Raw genomic sequence first — 15,278 nt, 5'->3', positions numbered from 1 at the left:
GTTTTGAGCATTCTAACACTCCTATGGTGTACATGCAACCCTAAATACCTTGTATCTATGTTTTCTCTATTATACATGCAAATATCAATTTTCCAAGGTATTGTTATAACTAGCATAATATAAAGTACATGTAATATAAAATTTAGTAGAATTACATACCTCTTTGTTGTAGCTTGATTCCATGGAGCTCAAGAGAATAGTGCCCCAAGTGTGACACCTCAAATGGTTCACACAACATCATCAACATTTGGAATAACAATGAGAAGAGATACTTGACTCTTAGAAATCGGCTTGCCCTCTTGTGTATCCACTAGTGCCAATTTCACCAACCAATGGGGTCTTTATATAGTGTGGCTATTAGGGTTACACTATGTAACTCATGACTTTACCCATTCCTTATGCTCCATGGGTTTTATCCTCCATGGAGTATCCATGGATTACCACGTGAGTTAAACCCAACAAAAGGAATCATGGATCATAAGCCCACATATATAAGAATGAATGATTTACACAATCAATCCCCATATATTTAATTAGTCTCTTTTGATCACTAAATTATTTCCAAATTAATTCTTGATCAATACTAATTAAATAATATGATTTCATATTATTATATTAGAACTTATAATATATTAATATGTCACAAATATCCTCTTCTCACAAAAGGTCTATACAAATTGTTCCGATGCCATGCAACCCAAATGGACCATGTTGGGTCGGGTCAAGTATATATACCAATTATAGTTATGGACTTAGACACTAATCCAACAGGGGGTACCGGTGGTACCAACTTAAATCGCTACTTCGACTCTGTGTGCCCTAAGGATGTAAACTTGATTTTTATGTTTTAAAATATCCTTATTTTTGAATTTACTAACTTGTTACCGGTCCAGCCCATCAATATATGATAACTGCCATGAACGAGATCTAATTCGGCAATTCGACATTTAACCTTTTTGGAAATTTAACCCCTTCAAGATTGATGACACGAGCTCAAATATGTTACACGCAAGATGATTACGATCTTCTCCTTCAGGAAAAAAAGCTCCGGTACCAATCTCTATCTTGAACCCTTACAAAGTATTTCCCATCTAATTTGTTTTCTGATTCTTTTCTTTCTTCCCCACCAAACAATGGATGTAATAATATATTTCGGAGTAGCTCAATGTTAGATTTTGCCGCTCTAACTTCCACATGATGGGTTATGTTTCGGTTGGAGCTTTCACCTGCTAAATAAACATGAACATTAGTGTCTTTACTACTTAAATGTCATGATCTTGAATGAACCGCACTGTAATCAGAGGGGCTGCTGTAGTCTACACCTTGTTCACCAAGGTAAAAGAAACAGATAAAAAGGAAGTGTAAAAGGGGACGAACACAGGGGGAACAATAACTGGGGAATAATATAAAACAAAGGAAATAAAATTACTTGCTGCCAAAAGTAAGACTTTGTATTAAAAACTTGATTCTGAATAATTTTACAAAGCAACGATTACATATATCTATACATAATAAATAAAAGAGAAATTAAATATCCTCCTACTTTTGTTCCTACAAATCCTCCTACCCAATTAAATAATGACATGTGTCATATTAGTAAATTAAAATATCATTAAATGAGCATTAATTGTTACACATGTCATTATTTAATTGGATAAGAGAATTTGTAGAAACAATAAGTAGAATGATATTTAATTTCTCTAAATAAAAAGCAACGATTGCATCTATATATAGTAAATATGTAACGACGTGAAAATTTAAAACAATTTTTTTCATTTTTCAAACATAACATATCACATATGAATCATCTCAAAACTCAGGAGTATCAAATGTTATCACAGTAAAACATATCCCAGAATCTCAATTACAAATCCTTTGCCAGTGTGTACAAATCATGTCGGCGCCTTCCCGCGATCCTCGCTAGTACCTGAAACAAAAATCACATAACACGGTAAGCATAAATGCTTAGTGAGTTCCTCAGATTACCACATACAACACATAAGCCACTCGAGGCTACAAATCGGTATGACCCTCTGGTCAATGTGTCTCAACGGGACCCTCCAGTCCCGTAGCTCGTTGGACCCTCCGGTCCGGTCTGATCGAGGACCCTCTGGCCTCATAAGTCGTTGGACCCTCTGGTCCAGTCTATATAACACATAGCATACATATAACACAAAGCACATAATTCTCAAACATACACATACACATAAGACCCTCCGGTCCGCACATAGATACCACTCTAGGCAATGTATAGTGAGAAGACTCACCTCGGGTAATCTCGGAAAGTCTCGAAATCGAAATACTGATATAGCCTCCGCCTAATCACATAAAGTAATTTATCTTTAATTAACAACGATTCTCATAGGCTAGACTAATCCCTTCCTATAATCTCTCAGAAGGGGAAAAGACCATTTTACCCCTCTAATGGTCCAAATGTCCAAATGTTGACCAAACCCTAAAAGTCAACGAAAGTCAACGAAAGTCAACGGTCCACTCTGACCAGACTCGTCGAGTGCACTAGGGTGACTCGGCGAGTCCATGCGTGTCCTCTGAATCCTTCTAAGGCCTCACTCAACTCGTCGAGCTAACCTTTTACTCGACGGGTTACAACTGATCAGGAATCGCGGAACAACACGATCCGACTCGTCGAGTCCATTCATAGACTCGGCGAGTTTCCTCCATGACAATGCTCAAACGACCTTCTGAGGTCAGATCTGTTTCTCCAACTTATAGATCTGGCCTTCTAACACCCAAAAATCACGTAAAGGTCTGAACTTGGCGTTCATGCATGGTGTATCTTGCATTATATACCATAAAAACCCCATAAATGCTTCCTAGCTTCAAACCCCAAGGTTTAATCTACTAAAGCTTCATATTCTCGGCTCTCTGGACCTAAAAGGGTCCAGATCTATAACACAAACTTGCAAGAGGGGTTTGAGGCATTCAAAACCCCAAATATGAAGTGATTCAAGCCCTAACCCCAAAATCGAATCTACACAATAGGGATGGAAAGGGGGTTCGGTTTTGTACCTCAGAATGAAGCTCCTTGCTTGAATAGCTCAGAACAATAACCTTCCTTGGTCCCTCTTGCTGGAACTCTTCTCCTTTCTTGCAAAATCACACCAAAAAGCTCAAGATAGCTCTTCCTCTCACTCTACACACTCAAGCTCGCTAGGGTTATCTCTTCTGGGAAAGGTAGCCTCAATTGAAGGCCATAAGTGCCTTTAAATAGGGCTCAGGACCAAAGATTTAGGGTTTCTGCCAACAGCGCGGACTCGTCGAGTCGCCTCACCGACTCGTCGATTCCATTCATTAATCCGAGTCATCAGTTGCGACCTTACTCGACGAGTTGAGGCGTCAACTCATCGAGTCCCTCTTCTTAACTCAAAAGAAAAATACTTAAATTATGATACCTGGAAATCCGGATGTTACAATTCTCCCCCACTAGAATCAAACTTCGCCCTCGAAGTCTCACTCAACAAACAACTCTAGATGCTGCTCCCGCATCTCTGCCTCCGGCTCCCAAGTCAGCTTGGACCCTCTCCGATGTTGCCACTGGACCTAAACCAGGGGCACCTCTTTGTTCCTCAGAACCTTGATCTTCTGATCCAAGATCACGATCAGCTTCTCAATGTAATCCAGGCTCGCATCCACCTGAATATCCCCTAGCGGTACTATTGCCGTCTCATCGGCTATACACTTCCTCAACTGGGATACGTGGAAGGTATCATGAATCTGGCTCAACTCCGCAGGTAGGTCTAAATGGTATGCTACCTTACCCACTCTCGCAGTCACCCTGAACGGGCCAATGTATCGGGGCCCCAGTTTGCCCCTCTTCCTGAATCGGATCACTCCTTTCCAAGGAGATACCTTCAGGAGTACGAAATCTCCAACCTGGAACTCGAGCTCAGATCGTCGCCTATCCGCATAACTCTTCTGGCGGCTATGGGCTGTCAGCAACCTCTGCCTGACCTGTTGTATCTGCTCAGTCGTCTTAAGCACTATCTCAGTGCTACCAATCACTCGCTACCCTACCTCTCCCCAACAGATGGGAGTTCGACACCTCCTCCCATATAAAAGCTCAAAGGGAGGCATCCCAATGCTCGAATGGTGGCTGTTGTTATAAGAAAACTCAACCAAAGGTAGGTAGGTGTCCCAACTTCCACCGAAGTCCATAACACATGCTCGAAGCATGTCCTCGAGCGTCTGAATCGTCCGCTCACTCTGACCATCCGTCTGAGGGTGGTAAGCAGTACTGAAGTGCAATCTCGTACCCAACTCCTCATGGAACTTCTTCCAGAACCTGGAAGTGAAATGTACATCTCGGTCTGACACAACCGAGATCGGCACTTCATGCCGCGACACCACCTCCCTCACATACATCTCTGCCAGCCTCTCCGTGGAAGAGCCCTCACTGATAGCCAGGAAGTGGGCGCTCTTCGTCAACTGTGACAACCCGGAATTTATGGCTATTATTATAACCGCCAATTTATCCGTGAATCTCATGTTATATCCGAATTACTGAGTTTTAGTGTATCTTAAGAAGGACAAGTAAGTTCATTCTAACTATAACGATACTAGATGATATTGCACTTTCAAATGTACAACGAATCAAACTGTACAAAATATAACCTTAGGATACGTCTGAAAAACTGAAAATTCGTAAAAAGTCATTTTAAGCGAATCGATTATTCTAGCCTCATAGTACGTGTTTACCTGTTTCCGAAAATACAAAGAACGTCCAAAACAGAGTTTGTAAAACACTGTTTTTCTTTAATCACATAAAACCGAATCGATCCTTTGAGGTACTTACGCTTTGCCGACGGGATTTCCGATAACGTTTTTGGACTCAGGTTATAGTCTATTATTTAATTTCACACTCGAAATATTTTTAACAAAAATATTTACAAAAGTCTCGAAAACGGACACCACGAGCCGTTTAGACGCAAAACTTCAAACGCAATTTTCCGGAGATCCGTAACTCCAAAAATTAATCTGTTTGATGTTCCAGAATCCTTGAATTAAATCCTATCTAACGGCGCTTCCGGAAAAATTTCTCGATACCCGAGTTTTGGATACACCAAAAATGAGTCAGCTTTTGGATATTTAATAAAAGGAAGACCATATGTGGGACCCACATGGTTTAGAAGCCAGCCAATACTTCCTTCTCTCTTCTTGCCCGCGTGGGTTTCCTTCTCCCTCCCTCTCTTCTTCTTAAGTGCAGGCTTTCCCAAAGAAGTACATGCAGGGGTGGAAGCATGGCCTAACAAGGCTTGTGTGTGAGCTCATTTGGCTATAAAAAGAATGCATGAGCCTCCTTCCTTCCACACAAACAATCTCAGATTACTCTCCTCTCTATCTCTTCTTCTTCTCACGGGTACAACATCACCACCACCCAAATCACCTTATTCCACCACTTCTAGCCACCTTCCTTTATCAATCACCACCAAACACCCCCTTGATCACCCCTAGCAGCCGCCCTCTCTCCCTTCTGTCGACCAGCTGCCAAACCAAGCCAGGAAACGACAGCATGAGGCTGCCGGAAATCCACTGCCATCCCTCGCCAACCACTATCAGAGATCCTGCCACCCATCGACTGTGCTGTTGTGCTGCTTTCTTAGGTACTACACACCACCGAAAAATTAATTATTTTTGCGTATTGTTTTCCTGTTGATCGTCACAACCAAATCGAAGTTCAAAATTTTCTTTTTATCTTCTGCATTCGAACATGCGTACACGGAATGAGACTCATCACAACACAAACTTTTATTTCATTTAATTAAAACCAACCTTTAACTTGTGATGATTTTACGAACCAACCCCCCTTTCTTTTTATGTATATATATTTTGTTTTCATAAACGTAAACCGGGAAGAAACACTTATGTATATATATTTCTTTTCTTTTTCCTTTTCTTTTCCAAACTTCCATTTCAATTAACTACATATAGTCCTTATAGTTATTGGCATGGCCTAGACTGCTCTAGCGCGCCAGCCTGGCCTGGCGCGCTCCTGCCAGCCCTGCCTGGCGTTCTCCTGCCAGCTCTGTCTGGCGTTCCCTTGCCAGCCCTACTGGGGACTCTCCTGCCGGCTCGGCCAGGCGCTCCCTCGCCTGTCACTCCCTTGCCATCCTCTCCTGGTGCGCGCCCGCCAGCCCTGCCTGGGGCGCGCCCGCCTGCCCCGCCCGGCGCCTCCGGGCGGCCTCGCCCAGCTCCTTGCTAGTTGGGCCTGAATTGGGCTGGCCCAAGGCCTGACCCAATTGTCCCTTATATAATGAACAGTACCTCCTCCATGAAGGGGGACTCTCTCCCAGGTGGTTCAGCCACCACTAGACTTCCCCCATGGCTCAGCCGCCACCCGCCGTCATACACCACCACTAGCACCAAGATGGTTCTCTCCAGCTATGGAGGACCATCTCAGATCTTCTAGCTGATCTAACTTGACCGTTGGAGTCCGCTCCCGGGGCACAGTCCCTGGGACGGCTCTAACGAGTTTGCACTGTGATGTCCAGATCTCCGCCGCAGCAGAAGACCAGAAGATCCGTCGGAGGATGATGTCGCATCATTTGGCGCCATCCCGGATTCGAGCAAGTTGCAAAAGCCTCAGCTACTTTCAAGCTCGTTTTCCCTCAGATCTGATGTGTTTCCATCTCAGGTTCCCTCAGATCTGTTAATTTCTAGTATCATTTGTTCAGATCTGGTTGTTTTTTGCCAAGATCTGTTCAAAATTGCTTCACCATCTTTTAGATCTGTAGATCCATCATGTTTTTTAGTTCAGATCTATAGGATTTTCTTCACTCAAACACCCCCCAAGTTTGCAAAAATCTTCTTAGAATCATTTTTTGGTTCATATCCTGGGGTTTGTTGAGTAGGATGAAGATTAAAGAAATTTTTATGAGTTTTTACCTCATTTCAGTCCATATACTATCAAAAATCGTCTTTAGTTAAGATTTTTTATGAACAACTTTACTACATGCATCAGCTGTTTGTAAGCACAGCTGAGATGTTTGTACATTTCAGGAAAAATCAAGCTCTTATTCCATTTTCGTTTATATTTTTGGGATTTCTTCAAAAAGATTAGAAAAGGAAAACGAAAATTTCCCTCCAGGTCTACTGTTTGCTCATATCTTGATAGCTTGTTGAGCAAGCTGAAAAGAAAATGAAGTTTTATGAGAAACATCCCACCTCAAATCCGTTTTTCACTTTTAATATGGGATTTGCCCAGCAAGTGGGAAGAAAAGAAGTTTTTAAGAATTTTTGTTTCATTTTTAGTTCAAATATTATCAAAAATCGTTTTTAGCTATGATTCTTTGTACTATCCCATCCCTCTAACAGCTATTTGTACACATAGCTGTATGGCTTGTATATTTTACAAGGCATTTTAAAAGAAAAAAAGAAGGGAGGAGAAGTTTTGATGGGTCTTAACCCATCCTCAGTTCATATCTTTTCAGAAACTTCATTTAATTTATGATTTTCCATGTATCTTTGGTAAAAATTCATTTTAGTAATGAATTTATGTGTAAAAGTCGGTTTAAGTTGTGCTTGACTTTTGTACATTTCAAAATACAAGAGATAGCATTTTTACCTTAAAAATTTACCATCACCACTATTACAGTTTACTGGTTAGTCAAAAAAAAAGCGGGTGTAGGGATGATACAAAAAGAAACCAATATAAAAGAAGGGAAAAAGAGATAGTATACAAAATGGTGATTCATTTTCATATCAACAAAGAAAAAAACCAGATACAGCAGTTGTATGGCTCTTTGTCGTTACATGGCCGACCAAAAAAAAAGGAGAGGGGGTATGGGTGTATACAGGCTGTACACCATAAGCCAAAAGTTAAAAATGTGTGTGGGACCCACATGGTCCAATCCTCAATGAACAGAAAAAGCAAAATCAGGCCCCACTTGGCTCTCACAAACCACCGGCGACGAGCCAGTCAAACACTCCTGGAAAGTTGAAGTCCGGCCATCTCTCACCCATCCGAAGGCAAAACCCTCAGTTGACCCCACCTAGTTCACACTCCTTCGAAATCTCCATTGTGGTGGCCTGGGTTCTTCGTGTCTTTCTCCCACCAAAAGTAGCCCTTGAAACCACCGCGTCGACAGTCAGAATGCGACCATCACCGGTCGACTACCATAACCAGACAGCCTCCGATTATCAGCCGAAGTTAGACCGTCATCGGTGCCGCTATACTACCTCCTGTCATCCTCCGGATCAACCATCACTGCCCAGCCGGTCTCTTCCACTTGCGAACCCTAGCCCTTCAGATGGCGATTGACGGCGCACCCCCAACATCACCGTCCCTCCATTTTCTCGACCTGCTGAAGGCAGCCAGAGCCAGGTGCTGTCGATCACTCGTCGGCTCCCAATAACAGCAGCTCCGGCTATTGGACCACCATTGGTATCGATTGAAGGCTCCCATTTTCGGCTCCACTACTGTTGCACCTTCAATTGGCTGCCTCAAGTCACCAAGCATCTCAAACGGTGACCCTTGATCATCTCCGCTCACCTCATAGCAGCCACCGTCGCTTCCAGCAGTGACCACCGCCGGCCTCCTTCGTTGCTCCATTCTCCATCTACAGGTGATGAAACCCAACGGTAACCACCGTGATTTCTTAGCTTCCAATCGATACCTGCTTTCTTTTGGGCGTTTTCTCTTCAGTGAAAAGAAGGGTAACGGGATGGCAGGCACAAATAATGAGCATGGTGGGCCTATCTGGTACTCTTTATTTGCTATTCTTAGCCCACAATCAGGTCCATAGACGCAAAACAAATGAAAGAAAAGGGAATTACTATTTGGGCTGATAACCTATAAATGGGCTAACGTTTATGGGGCTGTTTTTCTCATATGGTCTCATATCATTGGGCTGCCAGAATTCATTTATGTTCTTGGGCTATTCCACCAACAGAAAAAATACCCAATTTTACAAAAAAAAACTACTCAGCACTCATGCGCTACATTCCCGCTCAACAAAAATGTTGTCAGAATATACATCGCGGGTTGATGCTTTCAAACAAAAAAAACGGAATTTTGGCTCCTATCACAAATCAAATGGATTACAATTTTTTATGATGAGCTTCACATCGGGCTAAGTAAATCATATTAAAGTGTACTTATTTTAATTTACTTTGGGCTCCTCCTTGGGCTATTACTATTTTGGGCTCCTACCAAGCTAAATTTCATTTTTTGGGCCGTCTCGGCAACTTATATGAGCTAAATTTACAAGATCAACCATTTAACGATCGGGCGTTGCATAACTCATCAAAAAGCATTTTCAGAAAATGTGTTGCGGCCCAGATCACTCGGCATTTTCAAAAAAAAAGGGGGGGGGGAGGGAGAAGAGTAGTACGCTACTACTACTAGTGAAGAATTTCGAAATAACCATCAGCAACTGCGCTGAGCGGCTATCAGCAGCCGTGTTGACCAATCCCAGGAAGTCTCGCTAATCAGCTCTCACATTCATGTTGACCGGCCCCTGCTAGTCTTACCGCCCAACTCTTAGTAGTCGCACAACTCGACCTTCAGCAGCGACACGACCTAGCTCAGCAGCGGCAAAGCCCAACCATCAGCAGCTACTTTGTCTGACTCCCAGCAGTCGCGCTGCTTAGCTCTCGCCAGCCGTGCTACCCAGCTTTGTCAGTACTTGGGTTGCCTAGCTCTTTCCAGCAGCTATGTATCTCGCCTTTCAGCGGCTATACATCCGTCTTCGCCTCCTTTAAAGAAAAAAAAAGGGGGGGGGAATAGTGTTGGTACGACACTATGTAGAAGTGATGGTTATTCCCAAGGGGAAGAGTTAAACTACATAAAGAGCTGACACCATGAATGATGGTGTATCCCCAAGGTGACATCAATATTCTGAATCGAAAGAGTAGCCTCACAATTCAACTCTCGGTAGTCTTGTTACCCAACTCTCAATAATCGTGTTGTTCACCTATCGCCAGCAGCTCGCTGCCCAGGCCTCAGCGGCCCTGCTAACCAGTTCTTGATAGCAGTCTCGCTACGCACCTCTTAACAGTAGCTACACTATCGAGCTCTAGGTAGCACTGCCACATAGCTCTCCGCAAACAACCAAGACACCGAGGCATCAATTATTAGTATGACTAGAGATGCAGCAAAGCACCAGGTACCATTCCGCTTTAACTCAAACTGGTCACACGAGCTAGACACATAGATTGTAGGGTGCTACGCCCGATCATGTGAGGTTCAGTACCCTCGCCTCGAGTCACCTAGCTTCCCAGCCCGACTCCATTACAGCGGCAAGCTCCGCATGCGAGGTTCAGTACCCTCGCCTCGAGCCGCCTGGCTTCCCAGCCCGACTCCATTACAGCGGCAAGCTCCGCATGCCAGGTTCAATACCCTCGCCTCGAGTCGCCTGGCTTCCCAGCCCGACTCCATTATAGCGGCACGCTCCGCATGCAAGGTTCAATACCCTCGCCTCGAGTCGCCTGGCTTCTCAGCCCGACTCCATTATAGTGGCAAGCTCCGCATGCGAGGTTCAGTACCCTCGCCTCGAGTCGCCTGGCTTCCCAGCCCGACTCCATTACAGCGGCAAGCTCCGCATGCGAGGTTCAGTACCCTCGCCTCGAGTCGCCTGGCTTCTCAGCCCGACTCCATTATAGCAACTTGCTCCGGCCATTCCACGCGACGCTCTTCCGCGTGATTTATCTACGATCGCTGGCAGCCAAGCCCGATCCATTCCACGCGACGCTCTTCCGCGTGATTTATCTACGATCGCTGGCAGCCAAGCCCGATCTATTCCACGCGACGCTCTCTCATGCGATCTATCTACGATCGTTAGCAGCCAAACCCGATCTGTTACACGCGAGGTTTTCCCGCATGACACCTCCATGATCATTGGCTGCTAAGCCCAAGCTATTCTCCTAAGTCGCGCATCATAAGTCACGCATCACAAGCTTCTTCCACACCATGATCTTGGTGCTTCCTCTCTCACAGTCATCATGTTCTCTTGTGCTCGGACGATCAATGAAGTGTTATCCACATTACAACCTGCCATAGTGAAGATACTCTCCAGCAAGAAGGTCATCCCGACAGCGGCCCTGCTACCTGCGACCCCACAGCATCTCTGTTTCCTGGCTCTCGGAAATGGTCTTGCTGCGTAACCCTACCTGTAGCCTCGCCGTGTACCCCACAACATCTCTGTTTCCTGGCTCTCGGAAATGGTATTGTTGTGCAACCCTACCTGTAGCCTCGTCGCGTATCCTACAGAACCTCTGTTTCCTGGATCTCGGAAACGGTCTTGTTATGCAACCCCAACCTATAGCTTCACTGCCTATTCCTCAAGAATTCTGTTGTCTGGCTATCAACAATAGTCTCGCTATGTGACCCTCGCTAGCAACCTAGTCGCCCAGCTCTCGGAATCTCTTCCATTTTTATTATGGTCAACGACCTTACGGTTTATTGGTTTGACAACATAGTCTGACGCGACTACCTACACTACCTACATCAGACTGGGGGGAATCCAGTTAGGTATAGTGTACTTTGAAAAAACCTTCAGGAAGGTTACTGGTTCTCATGCAAAGAAGGCTATGTAGATGGTTACTGGTGACATCCCATCTCGCATGGCTACCACAACAATCACGTCGGATAACAGTCTCAGGGACTGAATGGCAAGCTTACGCTTCTTAGCTACCCCGGTCCGACATTCCACCGACATCAGTGTCGCGTAACACTCTTTAGCAACCTCGGTCCGCATGATCGCAACAACAGTTACGTTGCATCACACCGATTAGCTCGCACTCCTCTCAATGAAGGAGCATCAAGTCAGCTCAAGCCGCATAAGAAACGTTTGGCTCATCGCATAACCCCACGGCTCTCGTGGGCGAGGTTCGGTCATTCTCTTTATTATTTAAATGCTTTGGTGCTTTATCTAGTCCGATCCGATTGTCAGCAACCCAATCGCATCATACTAGGGGGACTTGACGACGCACAGTTTATATGACTACTTCCAGTCCGATGTCATTGGCCGCGTACCAATAACACCAGACTGGGGGACTTGATGATATATGGTCCATTAGCATGGCCCAGACGGCTCTAGCGCGCCAGCCTGGCCTGACGCGCTCCTGCCAACCTTGTCGGGGACTCCCTTGCCAGCCTCGCTGGGGACTCTCCTGTTGGTTTATACGACTTAGTCCAGTCCGATGTCATTGGCCACGTACCAATAACACCAGACTGGGGGGACTTGATGATATATGGTCCATTGGCATGGCCTAGACTGCTCTAGCGCGCCAGCCTGGACTGGCGCGCTCCTGCCAGCCCTGCCTGGCGTTCTCCTGCCAGCCCTGCCTGGCGTTCCCTTGCCAGCCCTGCTGGGGACTCTCCTGCCGGCTCGGCCAGGCGCTCCCTCGCCTGGCACTCCCTTGCCATCCTCTCCTGGTGCGCGCCCGCCAGCCCTGCCTGGGGCGCACCCGCAAGCCCCGCCCGGCGCCTCCGGGCGGCCTCGCCCAGCTCCTTGCTAGCTGGGCCTGAATTGGGCTGGCCCAAGGCCTGACCTAATTGTCCCCTATATAATGAACAGTACCTCCTCCATGAAGGGGGACTCTCTCCCAGGTGGTTCAGCCACCACTAGACTTCCCCCATGGCTCAGCCGCCACCCGCCGCCATACACCACCACTAGCACCAAGATGGTTCTCTCCAGCTATGGAGGACCATCTCAGATCTTCTAGCTGATCTAACTTGACCGTCGGAGTCCGCTCCCGGGGCACAGTCCCTGGGACGCCTCTAACGAGTTTGCACTGTGATGTCCAGATCTCCGCCGCAGCAGAAGTCCGGAAGATCCGTCGGAGGATGATGTTGCATCACATCACAACTCAAACTTTTATTTCATTTAATTAAAACCAACCTTTAACTTGTGATGATTTTACGAACCAACCCCCCTTTCTTTTTATGTATATATATTTTGTTTTCATAAACGTAAACCGGGAAGAAACACTTATGTATATATATATTTCTTTTCTTTTTCCTTTTCTTTTCCAAACTTCCATTTCAATTAACTACATATAGTCCTTATAGTTATTCAAAATAATTAAAAGCCCCCTCCATGGAATTTCATTGCAAAATAAGTCCAAGATGCAAACTTGGAATTTATATAATTCATTTTAGCCATTAATTTGAAAAGTATTGACAAACATAGCCCCATTTGATTTATTTAAATTAGTAAATGAACCATATGCTTTGGTTAAATTACCAAACAACCCTCCACATATTAATTTATGTTAAAATTTCTTAGGAAACTAAATGTATCTCGGAGTTTCGTGTTCACGACAATACATCTCGGTTTTCTCGCATCCATTCTCGAAAACCAATCGTCAAGCGCATTTTAAGGTGAGTGTTATGGCCCCACTTTTACATATTTTCGGGGGGGGGGGGGGGGGGGGGGGAGGAATACATGTAGTACTTGTATATCTAGTATATATCTATTTTCTAAATACTTTGTTTAAACAAACAACACCACCGTTTTTATGCAATATAAATCACACAAAAATATTATTTATTACGCTACTACTTACGGTACGGGGAATCTGGTTTGAAGGGTCGCATGGGTTGTTGGATTTCAGAAGTGCTATAATGCCAAAATGGTCCTGCCCTCGGTGTTTCATGTCTGGCCCTCGTCTGTATATGGTTGTACGTGTACTAAGTAATATTTATCATAAAAAATACACAAAAAATATCATTGTGTTGTGTAAATACTTTACCAGTTTTAGAAATAATTGTTTAAACGCTTACATGTTAAGTAAACAAAATTGTTTTAAACATCAATAGCTTTATATGGTATGTTGTTAAGATAATACAACTAATAAAAATAACATATAATTATATATAAGTTTATATATTTATACGAGTTATAGAGCTCGTATCTTAGGCTCATTTATCTGCTTGTACTCAAAGTTTTACCAACTGTTTAAACAAGTGTCGTACTCTTCAGTGTGTACGCTTATCAAATATACTTGTCAACTATCTATTTATCTGTATCTGCGGTTGTTAAGTACAACCTTAGAAGATAACTTTATCTGTATATTCGTATGTCTATTTATCCGTATCTGTGGTTGTTAAATACAACCTTGACAGATAACATTATCCGTATGTTTGTTCATATGTTATCCGTACCATTCCGTTGCTATAAACTTAACTAGATGTTTATTACCTAGAAACCATAGTTTATATGTATATCTGTACAAATTCCTTACTATAAACTGGACTAGACTTTTGCTATCTAGTAATCATGGTTTATATTTCTATCTTTATCAAACATTCTTTCAAACACAGTTTTCTCACAAAGGAAATACTTTTTAGACTTTTTAAAAGTATTATACTGCGGTTAAGCAGAAAACCTGTGACACTCACCAACCTTTGTGTTGACCCTCAAACTTACATGTATTCTTAGGCGATCATCAGACAGGCTTTCAGGCAGAAGATTAGTCGTGGATTGCAGACGACCTAGCTAGCTTGTTTATGTTATTTGCTTATCTGTTTAAGGCAACTATTGTACTATTATTATCTGTAAGAACCCTGTATTCAAACTTAATGATGGAATACAAATGCTATTTTGTTTATCGTTGTACTTGTGCTATGTATTCAGTTTATCTGTGATCCATGAACTTAGTCCCGCTCCCGGCGTGTTCCGCCTTGGCCGGGGGTGTGACAGAATGGTATCAGAGCTAAATTGGCTATAGAGAACTCGTATCCTTGAAAGAGGAATACAACTATAGCAACTAGCATCTAGTAAAAGTATTTTTAATAATGACACTACTTCTCGACTACTTACGTTGTCTGGCCGTCATCTGTGCTCGGTAGTCGGGAAGAACAAAACAAATTTTAATAATACTACAAACCCCACCAACCATAATATATAAGAGATTATATATACTCTGACCCGCGATGAGAACACTTAATAAAATTTTAACATTCCTTCAACTAGAACTACCAACTCAACGCTTTAGGTCAGACGCCTTAATTAGGGTTAATACCGTACATAAGTCATACCATAAATAAATTTGGAATGCGCACCTATGTTATTTATGGTCAGGCCGGTGCACAACCAACCCTGAGCAAGGAGTTTGACAGACTACAACGGTTGAAGGTTTTAGAGATTGAAGGATGTTCTCCAGATTCGCTACAGCAACCTAGTACCTTAGAATCCATACATACCTTTTAAAACACTTACAATTCATTAGCAATTAAGGTCCCATTTCTATCATTTAGAAATCTAGAGGATTTCTAAACCAATCACCTTCTCCTTATCAATTGGAAATCTAGAGGA

At 43.7% G+C, this 15,278-nt stretch overlaps 1 pseudogene; it reads right to left on the bottom strand.

Moving 5' to 3' along the window:
* Positions 1 to 947: 947 nt before the first annotated feature.
* The window catches only part of LOC145157650 (gibberellin receptor GID1B-like), a 69,393-nt pseudogene continuing 55,062 nt past the window's right edge, over positions 948 to 15,278 (bottom strand).

The sequence above is a fragment of the Lactuca virosa genome, chromosome 2 (genome assembly GCF_052849685.1).
Source record: "Lactuca virosa cultivar CGN04683 chromosome 2, Lactuca_virosa_CGN04683_v6, whole genome shotgun sequence".
Lineage (NCBI taxonomy): Eukaryota > Viridiplantae > Streptophyta > Magnoliopsida > Asterales > Asteraceae > Lactuca > Lactuca virosa.
Note: the sequence above shows the minus strand (reverse complement) of the source record. Positions and strands in the feature narration are given on the sequence as shown.